This window comes from Pan paniscus, chromosome 16 (genome assembly GCF_029289425.2).
Source record: "Pan paniscus chromosome 16, NHGRI_mPanPan1-v2.0_pri, whole genome shotgun sequence".
Lineage (NCBI taxonomy): Eukaryota > Metazoa > Chordata > Mammalia > Primates > Hominidae > Pan > Pan paniscus.
Genome location: NC_073265.2, coordinates 42,866,459 through 42,888,068, shown reverse-complemented (window position 1 = coordinate 42,888,068; position 21,610 = coordinate 42,866,459). Strand labels below are relative to the sequence as shown.

The window sequence follows — 21,610 nt, the reverse complement described above, 5'->3', positions numbered from 1 at the left end:
TTTGTAGTTATCAGTTAATTTGAAGGGGGAAGTTCTAACATAGAACATGGAGAAAAGTTAAACATTTTAGGCATTTTAATTTTGTGTTTAGCTTGATCTAGGGACTGTGTTAGCATAATTTATTAAAGCACATCTTTACATTTGCCTTCATTTACATTAATAATGTTATAGATATTTTAGAACCTATGAATTCTGTAATCATGCTCCTATATATGCATCCAAAACTATTTAGCTTATTTAGACTTTTTTCTTCCTTATTTCTTTTTTCCTTCTTTCTTTTTTTTTTTTTTTTTTTTTTTTTTTGAGATGGAGTCTCGCTCTTTTGCCCAGGCTGGGGTGCAGTGACATTATCTCGGCTCACTGCAGCCTGTGCCTCCCAGGTTCAAGTGATTCTCCTGCCTCAGCCTTCCGAGTAGCTGGGACTACAAGCTCATGCCACCACAACCAGCTAATTTTTTGTATTTTTAGTAGAGACGGGGTTTCACTGTGTTAGCCAGGATGGTCTCGATCTCTTGACCTTGTGATCTGCCCGCCTTGGCCTCCCAAAGTGCTGGGATTACAGGCATGAGCCACCGTGCGAGGCCTGTTTTTCCTTTTTAAAAACATGTAGCCTCTCAAAATTTGTTAAGATCCTGCTTCTTGTAGTACCCAAAAGATGACCCTATTCCACCTACTTAAAGAGGTTATTATTTATTGGGGTCCAAATTCACTCCAGTGGATTTGGATGCTCTGTTGTTGAGCAACTTGTTGGTTCTGATTAAAATGATTATAAATGTTACCTCTTTAAAATGTGTTTCTATTCTGTTTTTTTAATGACTAATGCACTGGATGGTATTTTCTGGAAAAAAAATGATGTTTGTAGAATTCAAATGTTAACTCAAAGTATTAGTTGCTTATAACTGGAAAGAAATGGAGGAGAATAAAATCTTTCTTGTTGAAAGCTGGTAATATCACTTATTGACTGAGAGTACCATCTGGACCCATTTAAAGCAATCCCAACAGGAGCACTACTTCTGTACCAATGACTTATGTTGAAACTGGCCCTAAGAGAGCAGCAAATGCAAAAAACTAACAGGAAGCAATTCTCAAAAAAGAAAGCATTTATTTTCATGGAATATTTCCCCTATACTATTAAAAACAAAATGTATTAAGACTTTATTTATTGAAACTAAGAGCATGAACTTATTAAAAAAATACATCCAGCTAACATTTCTTGTCCATTTTTCTGAATTCTGTTTTAATAGTGATGCCCTGAAGGCACCACCAGTTCTCTGCATCTCCAAATGACGTTTATTTATTTGTAATTTTTTTCATACTATATAGCTCATATAATTCTACAAACAGCTTTAATCCTAAATTAAAATATCCTGCATAATCTTTTGGTTCAAGTGTGATTATTCCTGTCAGATATAAAAATGATCCTAACAAGCTGCTGTGAGCAGCAGGGGCTTTCTTATGCACATATTTAACTCCATGCACAATCAAATGGGACTGAAAATTGTAGTTGTTCTATGTCTTCGCATATTGCCCAAAACCTGATGACTTTTAGAAAGCCATTAAGAAAGCTTACAAAGCTGGGCACCGTGGCTCACGCCTGTAATCCCAGCACTTTGGGAGGCCGAGGCGGGCGGATCACAAGGTCAGGAGTTCAAGACCAGCCTGACCAACATGGTGAAACCCCATCTCTACTAAAAATACAAAAATTAGTCAGGCGTGGTGGCATATGCCTGTAATCCCAGCTACTCAGGAGGCCGAAGCAGGAGAATTGCTTGAACCTGGGAGGCAGAAGTTGCAGTGAGCCAAGCTTGTGCCACAGCCTGGCCCACAGAGCAAGACTCCATCTCAAAAAAAAAAAAAAAAACTTACAAAATGCAAAGTCCCACTCACCTTCATTACTTTCTTCCGAGCTCCCACTAGAGGTCTCTTGTCGTTATATAAAACGTGGCCTTCTCCATTGATTCTCTGGTAGCAGATGTTTTGTTTTCCTTTTTCTTGTCTCTCAGGCCAATCTCTGTTTTACAACAACCATAGCATGACATTCATCATGTAATCAGATGGCAAAATATGGAAAGAATAGTATGGGTTCTTTCTCTTCATGTGTGATTATCTTGAGGCTCAAATGAGAAAATTATTTGACAGTTGACATCTCCCCAAATCTAAGAGGATACCTGAATCTTGAACTTTCACAAAGTTTTTATTATATGATTGTCAGTCCAAAATTGTTAATTACCAAGGACCTATCTTTTATTAAACCAGATCAATTATAAAGTCAGGTTGATAGATGGTAACAAATTGTCTTTAAGATCCCTCTTTTTTTTTTTTTTTTTTTTTTTTGAGATGGCATCTTGCTCTGTCACCCAGGCTGGAGTGAAGTGGTGCGATCCTTGCTCATTGCAGCCTCTGCCTCCCAGGTTCCAGCGATTCTCCTGCCTCAGCCTCCTGGGTAGTTGGGATTACAGGTGTGCACCACTACGTGCTCAGCTCATTTTTGTATTTTTAGTAGTGATGGGGTTTCACCATTTTGGCCAAGCTGGTCTTAAACTCCTGACCTCAAGTGATCCACCTGCCTCGGCCTCCCAAAATGCTGGGATTACAGGCATGAGCCACTGCACCTGGCCAAGATCTCTTAAGTGTATCTTTCTTTTATGACTTTAACATTTATGTATGCTAATGATCAGCTTAAAATATCTTGAGGCATATTTTTAGTAATTAAATTTCTGGTGTTAACAAGGATGGAATTAGTCAGATAGAAGCAGAAAACTAACAGTTCTGAGTGTATTTTGTCAAAATTTTCACTTTTTATGATAATTCAATTAATCATGACAAATTATGCCCTCAATATACATCTGATTTAAATGGTCTACCCTTCTATCTTAATCAAGATAGCTACTGAGATTAGATACAGAAAATTCAATGAGCTGCATGGTGAGGAAGTGCCCATATAACACACAGTACCTCAGATGATGGTTTGCTTCACTGTTCTTGTGCACCTACCACAAAGGCCCAGCTATGGGGCCACAACTTGATGTTTTTTTGCCTTCATCTAATGTTCTACATCCATTAATTCTAGGACCAAGTTCTTGTATTTTAAAACATTGAGTTATTATATTTTATCAGACTTCAGTTTTGTAACAGGAAATAATTATCAAAATCTGTTTATCTTTCACTAATGAATAAAATCTAAGGATTTGGGCCCTTACTTCTCTATCTGTATAAAGGGTATAATAAATGGGTATTTAATTCACAGACAAATCATGAAGTATAATGGGACTAAGTAATATAATCTACAAAAGTCTCGTTATGTATGAATGATACATCATATCTCTTAAATCTTTTGCAGCCCTCTTGTGGTTACCTGATGTCTTCTTGATAAATCATTTAGTATGGTTGCTTTTGATTCTTGTTTTCAGGATATACTGAATTTCATTCAGCATGAACACATACATCATATTATAATTAAAAGTTTCTTCACTTGAGAATTAGAGCAGGTTTTGTCAGTAGTTCGTGAGTGATACTTGGGAAAGAACTCTAATTGACTTTTACTATCCGCTGGTAATTTTGTGTTGATATCCAGACTGGATATATTTATGCATAATCAAAACCTAGGAAATATCCTCTTTAATATTTCAGAATGTTCATAAAATTCAAATTTCTATTTAGTACTATTATTTTAAAATATATTATATCTCCTAAACTAGGAACTCTATCTATTATTTTCTTAGCAAGAGTATCTTTGGAGTTATAAATTTGATTTTGACACTTATCATGTGGGGCAGGGGATGTCCTGTAAGGTTTACACATATTCTTCAGCCATAACAATTTCCAGTCTATTGAACTCATGTAACTGTTTATGAAATATTATTTTCAGCTTCCACAAGCATGACAGAAGGAAAAGAAACTAAGAATGAGCATTCCATTATTATTAATCTGAGTTGCATTCATTCTTGTGATAAAAATGCAAATCAAAAATCATACATTAAAAAAGATGAAAAACGTCAACTACAGGTTCAGTCCCATGACCCAGATATTTAATCCCCAACTATTTGGCCTCATTAAAGAAACTCATATTTCCACTGATGTTAGTCTTTTGCCAGAATATTTTCACCTCAATTCTACACCTTCAAGTCTAACTTCGATGTCAGTTTACCATTATGTAGGTAGCAGCCCACTTTCTGTTACTCTCTTTCTCAGCATCCTTTTTATTTCATTTTGTATCTTCTCTACCCTCTACTACAGTGTAAGTGCAAAGGGGACAGTTACAGTTATGATAAACCTATTTTATAACTTTATCATGAAATTCTCATCACCTGGCATATCTGGCACGTGGAAGGCATTCAGAAATATTTGTGGAATAAACTCATGAACTGAAAACTACTGAAGTCTAAAACATGAAGAATAGATGGTAAGAAAGTAAAGAATGCTTCCTTTTTTGAATTGTAAGAGAAAAAAATATAAATGACTGACAGAAAAAAAAGTGTATTTATTTCGCCACCCAATTGCTTTAAGTCCAAATCAGGTTTACATGTGACTTGGTTGTACAGAGGATAGTGACCTAGCAAAAAATAGTCAATAATAGCAAAGAGGCTGTTGAAACACAGCAGCAGCCTCCACTGATATTTAGACACCAGTCTCAATTACAAAAGTTTGTAAGAAAAAGTGTATTAAATAGTGGTGATAAAACTTAGTATGCCCAGCATATTAGGGAGAAATGATTCACTTTGGGTAAGGTGGGCATAGAACAGAGCTGATAAAGACTCAGAAAGGAAGATTAAGAGGCAATGTGGTTAAAATGGCTTGTTATACCAACACAGTGCATATTATTACCCCATTTACTTGCCGTTAAATCTTAGACTTCTTTTTCTAATAACAAAGTTGTCTAAAATAAGCACTCAAAAATAGCCTGAGGATTGCGTTGTATATCAGGAGCCTCTACTTCCCTGAAATAATTACTTTACTAAGCCCTCCCCTCAATACAAAACCCCTGAAGCCAGCAACAATCTAATCAACAGGTTTGTAATAACCTTCAGAAATTTAAGTGTAATAAATATGAAGAGGCCTGATTTATGTTTCATTTCCCAGATGCAAAGACTAGTACAATTTTATATCCCCCAAGTAGCAAACATTGCTTCCTGCTTTTGTACATCATTTGAAAATTGCTTAACTCACCCTCTCATCAGAGGATAAGGAGAAGAGAGGGCTGATTACGTTTCAACATGTATGACATTAAATGCTTTTAGGTAGCTCATTGTGGGAAGGTAGGGTGGCATACTGGATTAGCAGCCCCAGGAGAAACTGAGCTTCATAGGATTTGTTCTTCTTCCTTGTCTCTGAAGACCCCATTTAGATTCCCATGACAAGGCTCTTCCATAATTTCTGGTACACTAGTGCTCTTCCACATGGGTGGTTTTGGTGACTCTATTCTCCACATTTCCTGCCCAATCTCATGTACCAGAGATGTTCTCTTTACCTAGTCAAATCCTACCTAGACTACAGCATGTGCATGTACAATTTACCATGAACATGCTAGTTAAACAATTTATATTAAACTGATAAAAACAGATGCTACATTTGATCTTAGCCAGAAGGCCAAGAAGTGATTAAACAATTTATAAATTAACTATGGACTGGGCGCAGTGGCTCACTCCTGCAAACCCAGCATTTTGGGAGGCAGAGGTGGGCAGATCACCTGAGGTCTGGAGTTTGAGACCAGCCTGACCAACATGGTGAAACACCATCTCTACTAAAAATACAAAAAATTAGCTGGCATGGTGTCGCGCACCTTTAGTCCCAGCTACTCGGGAGGCTGAGACAGGAGAATTGCTTGAACCTGGGAGGCAGGCGTTGCAGTGAGCCAAGATCTCGCCACTGCACTCCAGCCTGAGCAATAGAGCAAGGTTCTGTCTCAAAACAAACAAACAAACAAACAAAAACTATAGATTGTCTAATTATTTTGCCACTATTTATTTGTCTTATTTTCTCAGTTAGGCCTAAAGCTCCTTGAAAACAAAGAATTACTGTGTCTGCATGTTATGTAAGTTTTGTAGCATGGAATGCAAAACAGAATACTTTATTCATTCAGCAAATATTCACTGAACATCTACTATGTACCAGGCACTCTTCTTGATACAAGATCATGGTGCCCATGGCACTTACATTTCTAGTGAGAGTGGATACATCGTAAACAAAACAAAACAAGACTGTCAGATAATGATAAAGGCTCTGCAGGGAATTACTGCTGGGCAGTTTGATAGACAGTCCTAGGGGTTTACTATAGCCTGGGTGGTCAGAGAATATCAGAGAAGGAGGTAGGATTTATACTGTTTGAATTGCAAGAAAGAACCAGAGATTCTCCCGCCTTTCAGAGGGGAGAATATTCTAAGGAAAGCAAACAGCTACGACAGAAGGCCTAAAGTAGGAATGAGCTTGATGTAGACAACGAAGTCAAAAAGGCCAGTGTGACTCAAGAGGAGTATGGGGGAGGGAGCATTAAGAGTCAAAATTGAAAAGTGAGGGACGGACAGAATATGTTGGGTGTAATAATCCAAAGTAAGAAGCTTGACTTCCAAGTATTAAAGGGAGTCTTTTCATGATTTTACTCAAAAGGAGTAACATGATTTGATTTATGTTTTGAAAAGGTCGTTTTGTTTGCTATGTAAAAAAAAAAAAAACTGAATTAGAGGAGAGAGTGTGTCTGGAAGAGGAGTCCATTGCTTAGTTGAAGCAAGAGAAAGAAATTGTTAGCTGGTGTTTGTTTTGTTTTGTTTTTTTGTTTGCTTTAACATCAAGTTGGCAAAAACCATGGTGTGACATATGTGCTCTAGTTGACCTATATCCCAAAGTGCCAGTGGGAGGAACCGCTTTAGATGGTGAGGCTAACCCTGTCTGTGGTATGCAGGAAGTCATATTAGGACTAAATCTTGATGGATGAATAAGATTTTGCCATAAGGAACAGCAGGTCCAAAAGCCCAGAATATGAAGACGGGGAAGAAGTAGGAGGTTAATGAGAAGTTGATATGACTGGAGATGGAATATAAAGTGAGACACAGTGGAAGGTTAACTATGACTTGTACCCCTGAGGAAAATAAAAGGAAGTCTTTGAACCTGGACTTCAACTTCTTATTTTATTTTGGTAAGAACACTTAACATGACATCTGCCCTCTTAACAAATTTTTAAGTGTATAATAGGTTATTGCTGACTCTAGGTACAATGTTGTACAGCAGATCTCTATAGCTTACTAATTTTACTGGGCTGAAACTTTATGCCCATTGATTAATAACTTAAGCCCCTAGCAAGCACAATTCCACTCTTCGATTCTATGAATTTGACTATTTCAGATATTGCATATTGGTGTAATCAGGCAATATTTGTCTTTCTGTGACTGCTTATTTCACTTAGCATATGTCCTCAAGGTTCATCATGTTATCACATATTGCAGAATTTCCTTTCTTGAAAGGCTAAATGTTATTCCATTGTATGTATATATCAAAATGTCTCTATCCATTCATCTGCTAATGAACTTTGAGATGATTTCCACGTCTTGTTTATTGTGATGCTGCAATAAACATAGACATGCTAATACTTCTTCAGGATCCTGATTTTAATTCTTTTGGATAAATACCCAGAAGTCGATTGCTGGACCATATGGTAGTTCTGTTTTTAATTTTTTGAGGAACCTCCATGCTGTTTTTCATAGCAGCTACACCATTGCATTTCTACCCACAGTGTGCTAGGATTCCAATTTCTCTACATCCTCACAAACACCTGACTTTTGTTTGTTTTGTTTTTGTTTTCATTTAATCATAGCCATCCTGAAAGGTATTGGGTGGTATCTCATTGTGGTTTTGATTTGCATTTCTTTGATAATTAATGATATTGAGCATTTTGCATATATTTCTTGACCATTTGTATATCTTTTTTGGAAAAATGTCTATTCAAACCCTTGGCTTGGTTTTTTTTATTATTAGGGTTTTTTGCTATAGAGTTGTAAGAATTCCTGGACTTGGACTTTTGGGAGCAATTTATATTTGTGGTGGAAAATCTCATGAGTAACAAAAACAACCAATACAGACTTAAGATAGGGTCCTCTTTTAAAGTGTAACAACTGAATTAAGGGGATTTAACACATAAAATTGCTTTCTTTATATTTATATTGCATTTTTGCCCAGAAAAAATATTTTGCATACATTTAAAATTCCCATTAATTTAGAATAAGCCAGGGGTTGGCAATTTTTTTCTCTAAAGGATCAGATTTCAAATACTTTTTGGTTTTGTGGGCCATACAGTCTCTGGTACACCTACTCAACTCTGCGTTGGTAATGCAAAAACAACCATAGCCAACGCATCAGTAAATGAGTGTTTCTGTGTTCCAGTAATAGTTTCTTTGCAAAGAGAAGTGGTAGGCAGGATTTGGCCTACAGGTCATTGTTTCTTGACCTCTGCAATAGGCAGTGCTGTGATTAGATTGTGTTATAATTGACTATAATAGGCCACAAGAAGAGGAGTGTGGTAGCTTTCCACTGGAAAGAACTATATTTTATTATTGTCATTAACAGATTTTCTTGTAAAGCTCCCTATTTGCTGAAAATTATAACTGGTTTTGCTCAATTTGGGAGCCCTGGTTTGTAAACTCTCTTTTGGGTTTTCAGAGATTTTTGTCTTGTTTCTTCTGCTTCTTACTTTTTTAAGGTAGTCTACAAGCTTGATCTTGTCAATCAGTTGCTAGACATGTGAGAAGTTATTGTGGTATGGTTGTTTGAAAGAACTCATGTTCTGAGACATTTCATAAATTTTATATACTTTTTTTTTCAGTGAGCATACTCTCTGGGTATTGATTTCAATTTAATAAGTATGTGTTGAATTGAATTGACTGAAATATCTGGTGGCCACACAAATATATACCCAAAATAAGTGTTTGTGGTTGGTTATTCGTTATGTGAATACACATGCAAATCACTCAAAAGAGGAGAAACACTATTTAAAAAAAAATTTGTCCTTTGGTCTACTTAATGGTGAGCCAGTTCTGGCTAAGTTGTTTTTCCTTCAGACCTATACCTTTCCTGACCTCTTGGCCAATTATAAGCTTGTTAGTATGATGTTTAGAAAGCATCAACTTGATACTGCTGATTTCAGTGTCATAGTTTGGGAAGCAAAGGTGTTTGGAGTAAGTAAAATTACATGTACATACCACATCTCTTTTAATTAGTTTTTATCTCTAGAGGGTGAGTACAGAGTAATTTAGTAACACATACTTGTTATCTTAATTGACAAAAACATATAGAGAAAGAGGTGAAAACAAATGGAAGGAAATAATTGCTATTTAAAGAACACATGAGACAAGTATCTTTCCTGCTACGTAAAATTTGGCTTATTAATGAATTTTTTGGATTTGATATTGAGAACTTTTATTCTATTAGTGACATTGAATTTTTATAGGATGCAGAATAGACCAAAATTGGATTATGACGTGTCTATTCAAACAGACGTGCCATCTGTCAGAGGTGGGGAAGTTAGGGGGAATTTGTTTCTGTGTCTTCTAGTAGTTTCCAGGGAAAGTATAATGCACGTAAGCATGAGAAATCACATTTCATGTAGTGGAAGGAGCACTGGACTAGGAGTAGTCAATCTGGGTTTTAATTTCAACTTTGGCATTTCAGTAGTTGCATTGATTAAATGAGTGGCTATATGACATTGAATCAGTCACCAGGCCTCTCTTGTTTCCACCTGTCTATCCATGTATATATTGATATCAATTTGGAAAATATCTAGATCAGAATAGGCTGTATTATGTTATAGTAACAAACAATGTCCCAAATCTAATTGGCTAAAACAACTCAAGTTTATTATTTCTTATTCACTCAGTGTACCAACCTGGGGTCAGAAGGGGTCTCTGCTCTTGATTGTTACACAGAGACAAAGCTAATGAAGCAGAAGCCGTATGCTGGGAAAAGGTGGAGAACTGTAAGCATTTGGTAAAAATACCGATGACTGAGGAGAGGGAGCATGAGAGAGGAAAAAAATACTAATGATTGCACAGATAATTTGTAGGGCTCTATATAAAATTATATGAAATTCTGTGGAAAAGTGTGGTTTCTCTTTAGATTCCTGCTTCAGGAAGTTAAGGATCTCCCTAGGTGTTATAATTATGGATGATCTAATTTTCTTTTGATTATCTTTATTATTGAATTTTTTGTAAACAGTATTAGTATTGTTTATTAAAGGCAAAAATAATATAGCAAAAGCTATTTTTAAGTAATGAATCTCTTTCAAATGTCCTTTGCTTATCTTACTTTTTTAAAATTTATGAATGTATATAAATACCTTTAGTTTCTTCTATAATTCAGAATTTGGTGTCTGAGTTAGTATTTCATGTTCTGTACTATTGTGATTTCATAACAATTGAACACATCTTTTCCATTTTTCACATGGAGTTATATGATTTTCTAATCTGTTTGTGCACAAAAATAATTCTGATTTTTCACATTTTATTCTTGAGATCTGGTCAGACTTACTAAGCTTTCTACTGGAGTCTCTGCCATAGGACTAATGATGTCCTTACCTTTGCATTGTACCAAGAAAGGATAATCCTTTGTATATTGTCTCTAGTACAGGCAATACCCTACAATTTGGGGGAATATTTTGACTTCAGTAATTTATCAACAAAGACCCTTAATTATTCCCTTTTTTATTTTTGGTTATGAGACTTCCTTTTTATTACACCTATTTGGCCATACCTTACTTTCCTTGCCATTTTTTTTAACTGTCCCAGAGCTTTTATTTGACGTTTTGTATTATTTCAGTATTTCAGTTCCTAGAGAGGATATTTTGTTGTACGTTTGTTTCTCAGAATTATTTATAAAACCATGAAAGTTTAAAGCTGGCACTTGGTTTCAGTCCCTTTCCAGAAGCTGGGGACACACTTGTGGTTGTGGTTCTTTTTGTTGGGGAGAATACATTGGTCCCTAGCTTTTGTCTCTTGTTTGTTAACCAGTCCTCAATACAAGGTGACCTGAAACAGTCTCCTGGCCTTTGGTAATTTTGTTTACCTTCTTTCTTTTCTTTTTCTATCCCTCACTCCCTCCTTTACCTTGTTCTTACAACATTTTTCAAAAATGATGAGCAGTTTGTTTACCTCTAAATCCATTATTTGTATTATTTCTCACTTACCTGCAACTGAATCTGCACCACAGAAATTTAGTTGATTGCTGAGAGATTATTTGGGAAATATGATAAGAGAATATGAGTTACGGGGGTTTTATAAGCACAAGATATAAAAATAAAAATTTCAAACAATCCAGCAATATTTTTATAATTAGGACTTTGGTTGTTTTTCCTTTGTTGTATACATCAGAAGTTTTTTGAGAAGTAGAAATAAACTATCTGAGAGTGTAAAAAGAAAATGACTGCAAAATTAATTTCTTTGCAGTCATTAAAAAATAGACATACAGAGATATGGTTATGATTTACAGAACAATAGTCACATTTTAAGTGTTACAGAAACATTGATGCTTTTTAATAAGCCAAATCATCACCTTATTCCTGTAAGATAGGGTCATCATACATCCAGGTTCCCTGGGACAGTTTTGGCTCATGCCTCTTGTTTAAAGGTAATTGTTAATAATGCACCATTTCACTCTAAAAAGTAGCCTGGTTTGAACAATAAATTATATGATCACTTTATTTAAAGGAGACTAGCAAAAAATATATATGTCCTACATAAGGTTAATCTAGCAATTTCAAAATATTCAAATAACCATGTATGACATACTAACACAAATGGGTTAAAGAATATAAAGCTGATGCTTAATCATTTTCCTTTTATATTTAGATATGCAAAAATACTAGAATCTCCTAGCAGTTAAAATGATATAGTTTAAGAGAAAAATCATGCCTAAGGCAAATAAAAATCTTAATTTTTACTTCATCGAACATTTACAGTTTTAGTTTTTCTGTGTTTGGCATATCTTTCTTAGTACGTCATTTTAAAAACCAACATGCAAAAGGTTCGTTGCACAGTAAATGACACCCTTCATTTTATAATGATTTATTGATATATGCATTAAAAATGTAACCGGATAACCCTGAGAACTGCTTTACAAAATTCTGCTATTCTTCACACTTAAAACACAAAACCTATAATTAAAAAAGAAATGAGCAATTTGTCCATTAGCCAGAGTCAGATTATACACTTTAAATCTGTAGGTTTTGTAAACACACTAATAATATTTTACAGGCATAAACCAGTTTGAAGCCTGAAACACAATTTCATTTATCTTTATATTCTAAGCTTTATAATGTCGCAGAAAGTGTCCATCTGTTCAGCTGAGATTGCTTCAAATAGTGAGTGGTCAGAAAGACTTAGATGATAAAGGTCAAAGGAGCCTCTTGACCCTGTGATACTTGCCAAAGCAATTGGAGCATCAGGGCTGATATATAGTTAGATACAGTTCGCTAAAGCAGGCTCCACTTTAATTGGTAGTGATAGCAAGAATACACAGTAAAGTCATTGCTGAAAGAAAACAAAAAGTATCCAATATAGTAATTTATTACCAGTCAGTGGGTTTCACGCACTAAGTTGTTTTACCCCTGCAGTGGTGAGAGAAAGCAAAAAGGTACTCTAACACTTAGCTGAAAATGGATGCCCTGCTGATACCCAAGATGCGTAGTGGCCCCATGATTGCCCGTGCCATTAGCTTGGTAATGTTGTCTCTATTGTAAGCTCAGCTCCCCATGTTCTTCCTGTGCATCAGCTGCAGATTGAAGGCTTTCTCCTTTGTCTTCTATTTGCCCTGCCAATCATGCTGCTCTCCACCCGACCCATTGGAAGGAGACAGTTTTACTGCCAACAACGATCTTCAGAAACCTAGGGCTCAGAGAATCTGAAAATGAATGGTTGGCATTTTCATTTACACCTTGCTGTTTGATTTACACGTTGTTGGGATATTTTTTTGTTCCTATTATTCCACCAATGGTTTCCAGATTTTTCATGTCTTTGCAAGATACATACTTCTCATAACTAGTATACACCTATATGCTTATGGCTCCCTATGAAATTAAATTATTTGTTACAAATGTTGACGTATATTTGGTGCAGTATGAGCACAGCTCTTTGTAAGTATTTTTTATTTAGTTAATCAGCTTAAAAAATCCTTTAAAAAATAGTTACTGGTTTCTGTCAATGAAGATAAAATTCCCATGGGGAAATATGAATGAGCTCTTCAATGTCTCGATTTTTTTCCTTAAACATCTTAAGAAATACTATGTACCACCAAGAAAAGATAGACTAAAGCAGAGACTTTCCTAATTGCAAGCACAGATGCAGTAAAATAAATCTTATTTCACATTTCTGGTCGTATATGGGAGGTGTAGTTTGTGTTTTTGGTTTGTGTTTGTTTGTGCTTATCTAAAATATGGATACCCTCTCAAATATTTAAATTTACTCAAGGATCACTTGATTTCAAGGCTGATGGATACACTGTTTTCATCAAATCACAATAGAAATTTATTCCTGAAGTAATTACAATAGAAAACAATATTAGCTTGGCATTTACAATTAAACACTAAACTTAAACTTGATTTGGATTTTCTAACTGAGGGCTCAAACAGGGTATAAAAAGTATGTTACTGTACACATTTTTCATGGATAAAATAGTCTTTTGTACATTTTGTTTGCATATGTTAAATTAAATTAGATGATATTGTGATTCTTTGAAAATGTATTTTCTTTCTTTTTTTTGAGACAGGGTACTCTAGGTTAGATCATGGAAATGGTAAGTTGTTGAAAAGTGTGTTATTTTCTTTATCTTTCTACACACACACACACGCACACACACACACACACACATACACGCACGTTTCAGTTTTTAACTTAAGCAAACAATATCTGGGATTATTCTGAGACTAGCCCTAGGTATGTGAGGAGTTAGAAAAGACCAGATTCAGGCTCTCCTTCAGCAGCTGCTTTTATTGTGGCCAGGTTCTTAGCATTGTATTTGGTTACCCCAAAGAAAGTTTGATGAGGAACATGTCTCAAGCCAGCTCCCATCTGTTTTAGAAACCATGGTGCTTTGGACTTCAAAACAACTAGGGACTTTAACGTTTTAGGTGAGAATTAAGCTTTACCATCTTTTCAAGGACAGAAGGAGAGACATTTCAGAAAAAAAATTCCTCATAGCATGTCTGTGTACTGTGACTGACGGTTTAACTTCCTTAATAAAAGTATTCTCAACAAACCGTTATTACAACATTAATTAACTGACTAATTAATTAATTTGCTGCTGGAATGGAGACTAGGCAGTCATTATGCCTTATGTCATAAATCTTCATAAACCAAGGAATTCTTAAGTCAATATCTGTATCAGTTTTCAGTTCTATTATTTAGGCTAAATAGTTCTAAGGTAAAAATAGGATGAAATAATTTTAGCACTGGATAAATATTAATTTATCATTACATTTATGAAGAATTCTTTCGCTTTTTTTTCTAACTGGTATTTTCTACTTTAGAATCTTCAAATGGACAAGGCAGTGGCAAAGGAGAAGCTTATAGATAAGGAAAATGACTAGCTTTAGGAAAGAGGACAAAGAAGAGGTAAACCAATATAGGACTCTCCATCACTAATGGAAATATGTGTTTTAAGGGAGGTAGCACAGTTCCCAGAATAAGTTGGATCCCAATGGTAAACAGCCCTCAGAGACAAGAAGGTAGATAAGGAAAATAGCATTTACATTGTACTTCCCATGCAATTTTTTTGTGGTTATGGGTATTCAATCAGTTAAAGTAGATGGCATGTCTTGATGTATTTGAAGGGGCAAAATTTGAAAGCATTTTCTTTTCCTGGATATTATGCCAGTAATATATAGAGTAACTTGAGTTTTCAGGTATGGTTTATGTTGTAATTTAAGACTTTCCAAAATACTGTGTAGCAGTATCAGTGTATCACTAATGGATTAAGGCTGAATTTTAGGAAGTGAATGCTTGACAGTACAGAGAGGAACCTGACATTTATGGATAATAAAGAAACTTCTCTCACCCTTCAAAACACAGCCCTGTGTTAGGCTCTATTATTATGATGCTGTTGATGTGCCCCTTTCTAGATATGAAGTAAAACATATGTGTACACATTGGTGTGTGCGTGTATATATTGTTTTTACATAGAAATGAGATACTATAGAGCTATTCTGCAAGTTGCTTTGTCAAGTCAAAAATATTTGGCAGACATCTTTCAGTATGAGTACATAAAGATCTACCCTGGTTAGATTTTTAACTAAGCTTCCGATACATACTATTTTAGTTTTACTTTTGGAAAATCTTTGATGGGGAAGCAATTTGGGACTATATGCTAATATACAATTATTACTAGTTTATGCTATTATAATGTCACTCTTCTTTCATTTACTTAATACTACTGCATATATCAACTTTGAATTACAGGGATTAAAGAAGGGTGGTTACTCACATAAATGGACCTAGAAAAACCATTTAACTTATTCAACATCAAGAAAATATATGAATCAAATGAGTTTTTAAAATAGCAACAGTAATCATACCAAGTAAAATTACAGTAATCTACAATTTCTGCTATTATTTAACATATTTTTCTGACAGCTTAAGCAAATGCCAAAATATAAGAAACAGAAAAAAAAATGGAAAGAAAGAAAAGCATTACCTTTATTCAAATAGAGTAATAGTGGACACTCTGCATATAAAATATTAATAGATCAGAAAACCTAATAAAACAAAAAATAATGTTCAGCATGGTCGTTGGCTAAAAACAAAACTTAAGTGCTTATATAAAAAAACACCAATTAGAATGTACAATGGAATTAAAATTCCATTCATAATAGTCATTAAAAAGAAAATAAATAGGAATAGATTTCATAAGAAATATGCAACAGCCATATGAAACCATATTTTAAAAATTACTAAAAGACACAAAAATGCCTTAATTTAACAAAATGGTATAGTCCCAGAGGGCAAGCACACTATTTTAAAGGTTTCCATACTCACAACTCTATATATTTAATAAGAATCCATTTCAAAATCTCCTTAGTGGGTTTCCAGGAACCAATGAGTTGATTATAAAATTCTTCTTGAAAAACAAATATGTGAATTGAGCTAAGATAGCAGAATGATGGCTGGAGCCTTCCTTCTTCCTTCTCAGATGTCAAACATATTATCTCTCTGTCTACATATTTATCTCCATACACACATACACACACAAATACACACACAGTAAAATAGTAGCACTTGGTACAAGTTCAAGAACAGAGAAGGAGATAAATGGGGAAAAAAAGATGGTCCAGGAATGAGCATGTCATAACCTACTCTTTGTTAAAGATGGCACTTAAAGTCAAAGAGGAAAGTTAATAAAAGGCTTTTGTATAACTGAGTGATTTTTGTATAAAATATAAAATTATATCCCAACTCTCTACCTTTCACAAAAATAAACTTCAGATGAATAAAAATTTTAAATGTAGAGAGATAAATTACTAAAGGAAAATACTTGATAATATTTTTAGTAATCATGTTACAAAAGGTCTAAGAGGCAAAATTTCAGAAAAAAATGAAAGAAATGAATATTTTTACTACTTAAAAAATTGTAAAAACCTCAAAAACGTACAAGTCAACTTAAAACCTTATAACGGACTTGAAAAAAATCTTTGTAATATTCAATAACGTATTAATATCCTTATATATAAAGGGACTCACAAATTGAAAAGGAAAAGGTAAATAGTAAATGAAGAAATTGGGCAAAGATTGACACATAAGCCACAGAAAAATACAACTAGTCTTTAAGCTTTTCTCACTAAAAGCCCACAATGCACATTTCCTATTATTAATAAATATTAAAAGAAGTACTAAATTTTTTGACAGCATGACAAAAGAATAACTTACATATGTCCACATTTGTTGAAGTGTGTTTTGAAACAGACTTGCTGGAGCAGCCTCACAGTTTAGCCAATACTTTAAAGATAACATAGCTTTTTACCCTGAAATTTCATTTTAAAGAATTTTTAAAAGAACCAGAAAGTGTTCAATGATTGTATTTTTAGAAAAAGAATGGAAAAATGCTACTTTTCATTTGTAATCTGTGGAGAAATGGCTTATGTAAGGATAACTTATGTCCTTTTCCAAATTACCCCAAATTCTACATCAATAAGATTTTTAGGAGACTTAGTACAAAGTTAGGGCTATGGCATCCAAGCATACCAGGACCCAAGAGTGGAGGCATCCTAACTGAAGCTCTGGGTAGACAAGAAGCCACTGATGAAAGCAATCTGTTATAGAACAAGTTGACTTTTCACTGACCTTGTAATTAGGTGCTTAAATGGGCTAGTGTTGTAAGACATTTATTTTTCACTTAGGCGACAGTTTCTTAAGTGAATTTCTCTGGTCACACAGAGGTTAGAGATGGGCTAACTGAAATGTGCAGGACTCACACCCAAAGGCTATATCCCATGTTACCATAAACAAAAGCATACTTAATTTTTAAAAGTGTGCTAGTTTTTATTATTTTTTAAAAGACCTGGAATAACATCTTCAACCATTATATTTCAGCATTGCATAGTTACTAGAAGGAGAATGTTATGAAATTTAATATGTTGTACTCCATGATTATATGATTCAATTTTATCTGGTATTTTTAGGCTCAATGAAGTCTTCTATAAAATACCTCATGTTTTATGAACTCTAAGATATTAGAATGTCATGGGAACTCCAAGGAAGGCAAGATTGCAACTGGAAGGGCAGATTATTAAAGGTTTAGGGAAGGTGGTCTCTTGAGGGAAATGAGCTTTCTTCAGGACTACAATTTCTGTAGATGGGTGTTAGGGCATTTTCCGCATGAAAAGAGACACAAAGGCAGGGCAATCACAAAGATCATAAGGCCAAGATTAACTATTAATAGCAGAAGAATCAGGCAGCAGTGCCAGGCACACACTGCAGTTAGGAGATGAGGCAAGAAAAGAATTTTTTTTATTTTATATAATTTTTAATTTATAAAATTATATATAATTTTTATTATATATAATTATATGTAATTTATTATATATAATTTTTATTATATATAATTATATGTAATTTATTATATAATTATATGTAATAAATAAAATTATATGTAATTTTATTAATAAAATTATAAAATTTTATTTTATATAATTTTTAATTATCTGTAGAGACGAGGTCTTGCTATGTTGCCCAGGCTGGTCTCGAACTCTTGCACTCAGCCTCCCAAAATGCTGGAATTACAGGCATGAGCAACCACACCTGGACAGAAAAGAATTTAAGTGAGATGAATTAGGCTGCAAGCTCTGCTCCAGGGACTGCGGCTGTCTGTTCTGCTCGCTGTTGAGTCGTCCACATATAGCACATCACCCAGCACATAGGAGATACTTTTGATGCGTAGAGGGATTAATTAATGGTTAACAAACTATGAAGGAAAGGATGTGGTAGGAAAGGCGTTGAAGAAAGAGAGGGGATTCAGAGAAGGGAAAGAAAAGGTAATATCTAGATATAAGCTTGGTGAACTGGTAGAATGTTGCCATTACAAGAAACAAAGATGTCAGGAGATGGAGTAGACTTCCTTAGTGAGAAATTTGGTGTTGCAGTGACCATGGTTCTTTTTTTTTCTTGAGATGCCCAGGCTGGAGTGCAATGGCTCAATCTCAGCTCACTGCAACCCTCCCGGGTTCAAGCAATTCTCCTGCCTCTGCCTCCCATGTAGCTGGGATTACAGGTACCCGCCATCATGCCTGGCTAATTTTTGTATTTTTAGTAGAGACGGGGTTTTGCCATGTTGGTCAGGCTGTCTCGAACTCCTGACCTCAGGTGATCTGCTCGCATTGTCCTCCGAAAGTGCTGGGATTAGAGGCATGAGCCACTGCACCCAGCTAACCATGGCTTAATAAACGTATCAGAGCACAAATAATACCTTCTTGGTATTTTAAAGTTAGAAAAATTTTCTGATTTTTCAGTATGTTTCTCTGTAATTTGGTGCAAGGCCACTCTGTACCAAAAAAAAAAAAAAAAGAATGTGATTAGGAGAAAATATAAAATCTTGATTACAAATCTAGAAGGATATTTTATATGTTAAAGTACCAATAACAAAATGTCACTTTTCCTGACTTCCAGGACCATGTTTAAACAAGCCTTTGGCATGTTGCCATGGAGTAGAAATCTGTCATTGTTCTTTCTTGTGTCGTTTTTCTATTCCAGGGTAGCCCTCTGTTTTATGATTGGAAGGAAATGAAAGCCCTGCTAGATTGGATATTGGACCTGAGCATCTCTTACTTTGCTAAGGCACTGGAATATCTGGCAGTGATGGAGCTGCCCTTAGATAGCCCCATTGTGGTGTTGAACATTTTTCATTTCACCCTTGAAAAAAGACTTTGTCTAATGTTATAGCTAAGAGGTTGGACACACATTTCTTGGGAATTATTCTTAGCTCTTTTGTTGTTGAAGTGTTGATAGTAAAGTTGAAGTTTATGTTTGTTCACCTCATTCCTTACAGTTAAAAGGAAAAAAATGCTGCTTTCATTGGTCAGTACTATTTCATGCATTCATTTTCCTCGTTGTGTAAAGGAATACAAATTTTTCATTCAATGAATTTTCTTGAGTACTACTAATTGCAAAATATTGATATGGGAAGTAACCCCTCTCCACTCCCCACCCCCCATTGAAGGAATCAGACATGAAACCTGCCCTCAAATAGTTCACACCAGAAAATATATTTCCTAGTTTGAAGGAGTCTCACTCACACTTTCACGCATGAACAGTTTCTGTGAATGCCTAAGGCTAAAAATATGATACGGAAAGTCATTGCTAAAGAGTTGAAGGGAGAGAGAATATGGGGCTGGGGAAGACAAGAATGAAGCATTAAAGGAGGTAGGATTTGGGATAGAAGCTGAGAAGAGGGGAAGGATTGCCATTTGGGTAACAGGCACAGGGAAAAGCACACACTTGGAAATGAGTTAAACATGCAGGGCATCAGTCAGAGAAATCTGACCACATGAAGAAAGAGGGATGCAAAGTTAGACAGGAAAGGAAAAAAGAACTTGACTGGAAGCCTGGATATGCCAACTCAATGAATTTGAACTTAATTCTACAGACACTTGGGAGCTATTGAGAATCTAAAAGTAACATGCTCAAAGCACTTTTTAAAATATACTGTATTACTCCAGTGGTGTTGTGCAGCCTAGGTTTGAAGCAGACAACAAGTAAAAATGTTCTGGGGAAAGCCACATTAAATGATAAAAGGTCCCCAGACTCAGATGATGAAGATGCGGAAGGAGAGAAATGTTGTGCAAAATAAGGATTTTTCACTAGTGTAAGAAGATCTCAGATCCTAATGTTAATATATTTTTATTTCTCTTCAATTATAAGATTATTTGTGCAGTATAAAGCTAATAGAGATGCAACAATAAAAAATAATGTAATATTGATACATGCCACAACATGAATGAATCGCAAAAACATATTAAGTGAAAGAAGCCAAATAAAAAGGTCCACATATTGAGTGATTTTATTATAATGAAATGTCCAAAAAAGGAAAATCTGTAGCCATAGAAAGTAGGTTAATGGTGGGAGTGGCAATGGGAAATGACAGCAAGGGATCTTTTTGTGGTGAAAGAAATGTTCTAGAAATTAATTATGGTGAGGGCTGCACAACTCTGTAAATGCACTAAAAATCATTTAATTAAACACAATGGATTAATTATATACTATGCAAATGACCATAAAGTTGTTAAGAAATAAATCATTAAAACATGGGCTTGGAATTAGAATGACCTGGGTTTAAAAGTTGCCTCTTCCAGTCGTTACCTGTGTGATTGTGGACAAGTACACAGAATTATCTAAGTCTATAGCCTCCTATCTTGGAACCCACAAGACGTACTCCATTGGAATTTTCTAAAGATTAATGACTAAATTTGCCTTGCACTTAGTCTTAGACATAGTGAGTTCTTACATAGTAGATTCTAAATGTATAATTATCTAATGAAGAATAGACAGTTGACTTAAAACTATCTTATCTCAAAGCTACATTTCTTATATAGTTTGTAATATTATTGATAGTATATGTGATGTATGACCTATATAAAATATGGTAACAGATCTAATTGGGAGAATCTGTTCCTCCCGATTTAATTTAATTTAATTTTTAAAAAGTTTCAGTGAAGTTAGTTTGTAGTTTGGGTATTCATTTTAAAGATTTATTTAAAAGTTGAATTTAAAAGTTTATTTTGTCTTTACAACCACTTATACTGTAATTAATTGTGTTTTAGCATAGCAGATCAGGTGAGGATTGACAAAGGAAACCTGAAATCTCAGGTTAGGATATTCAGACATTTTCAGCTCAGTTTCTGGAACTCGATCTTGATTGTGAAACAGACTTAATTGGGACATGGGCATAGAAAAAAATTTACCTTTATTGACAAAGACATTAAAATTTGAAATATGTACCACTGCATTTGAGACTTTAATTAAAATTTTATACAGAATAAGAAATAGTATAGCATAAAACCAAGCAGCATCAGTGGATGCACTGAAGCAATAAAAGAAAAATTAGCAAGCAGCCCCAACATGAGGATGAATTGTATTCCCAGCTTGCAAATGGG

At 34.8% G+C, this 21,610-nt stretch overlaps 1 protein-coding gene and 1 pseudogene across 2 annotated transcripts in view; one reads left to right on the top strand and one right to left on the bottom strand.

Annotated features, from left to right (window-relative positions):
• WDR72 (WD repeat domain 72) overlaps window positions 1–21,610 on the top strand; it is a 247,152-nt gene that overhangs the window by 103,250 nt on the left and 122,292 nt on the right. The gene's annotated exons all lie outside the window — the stretch shown is intronic.
• Window positions 5,453–5,598, bottom strand: LOC112437295 (U2 spliceosomal RNA; annotated as a pseudogene).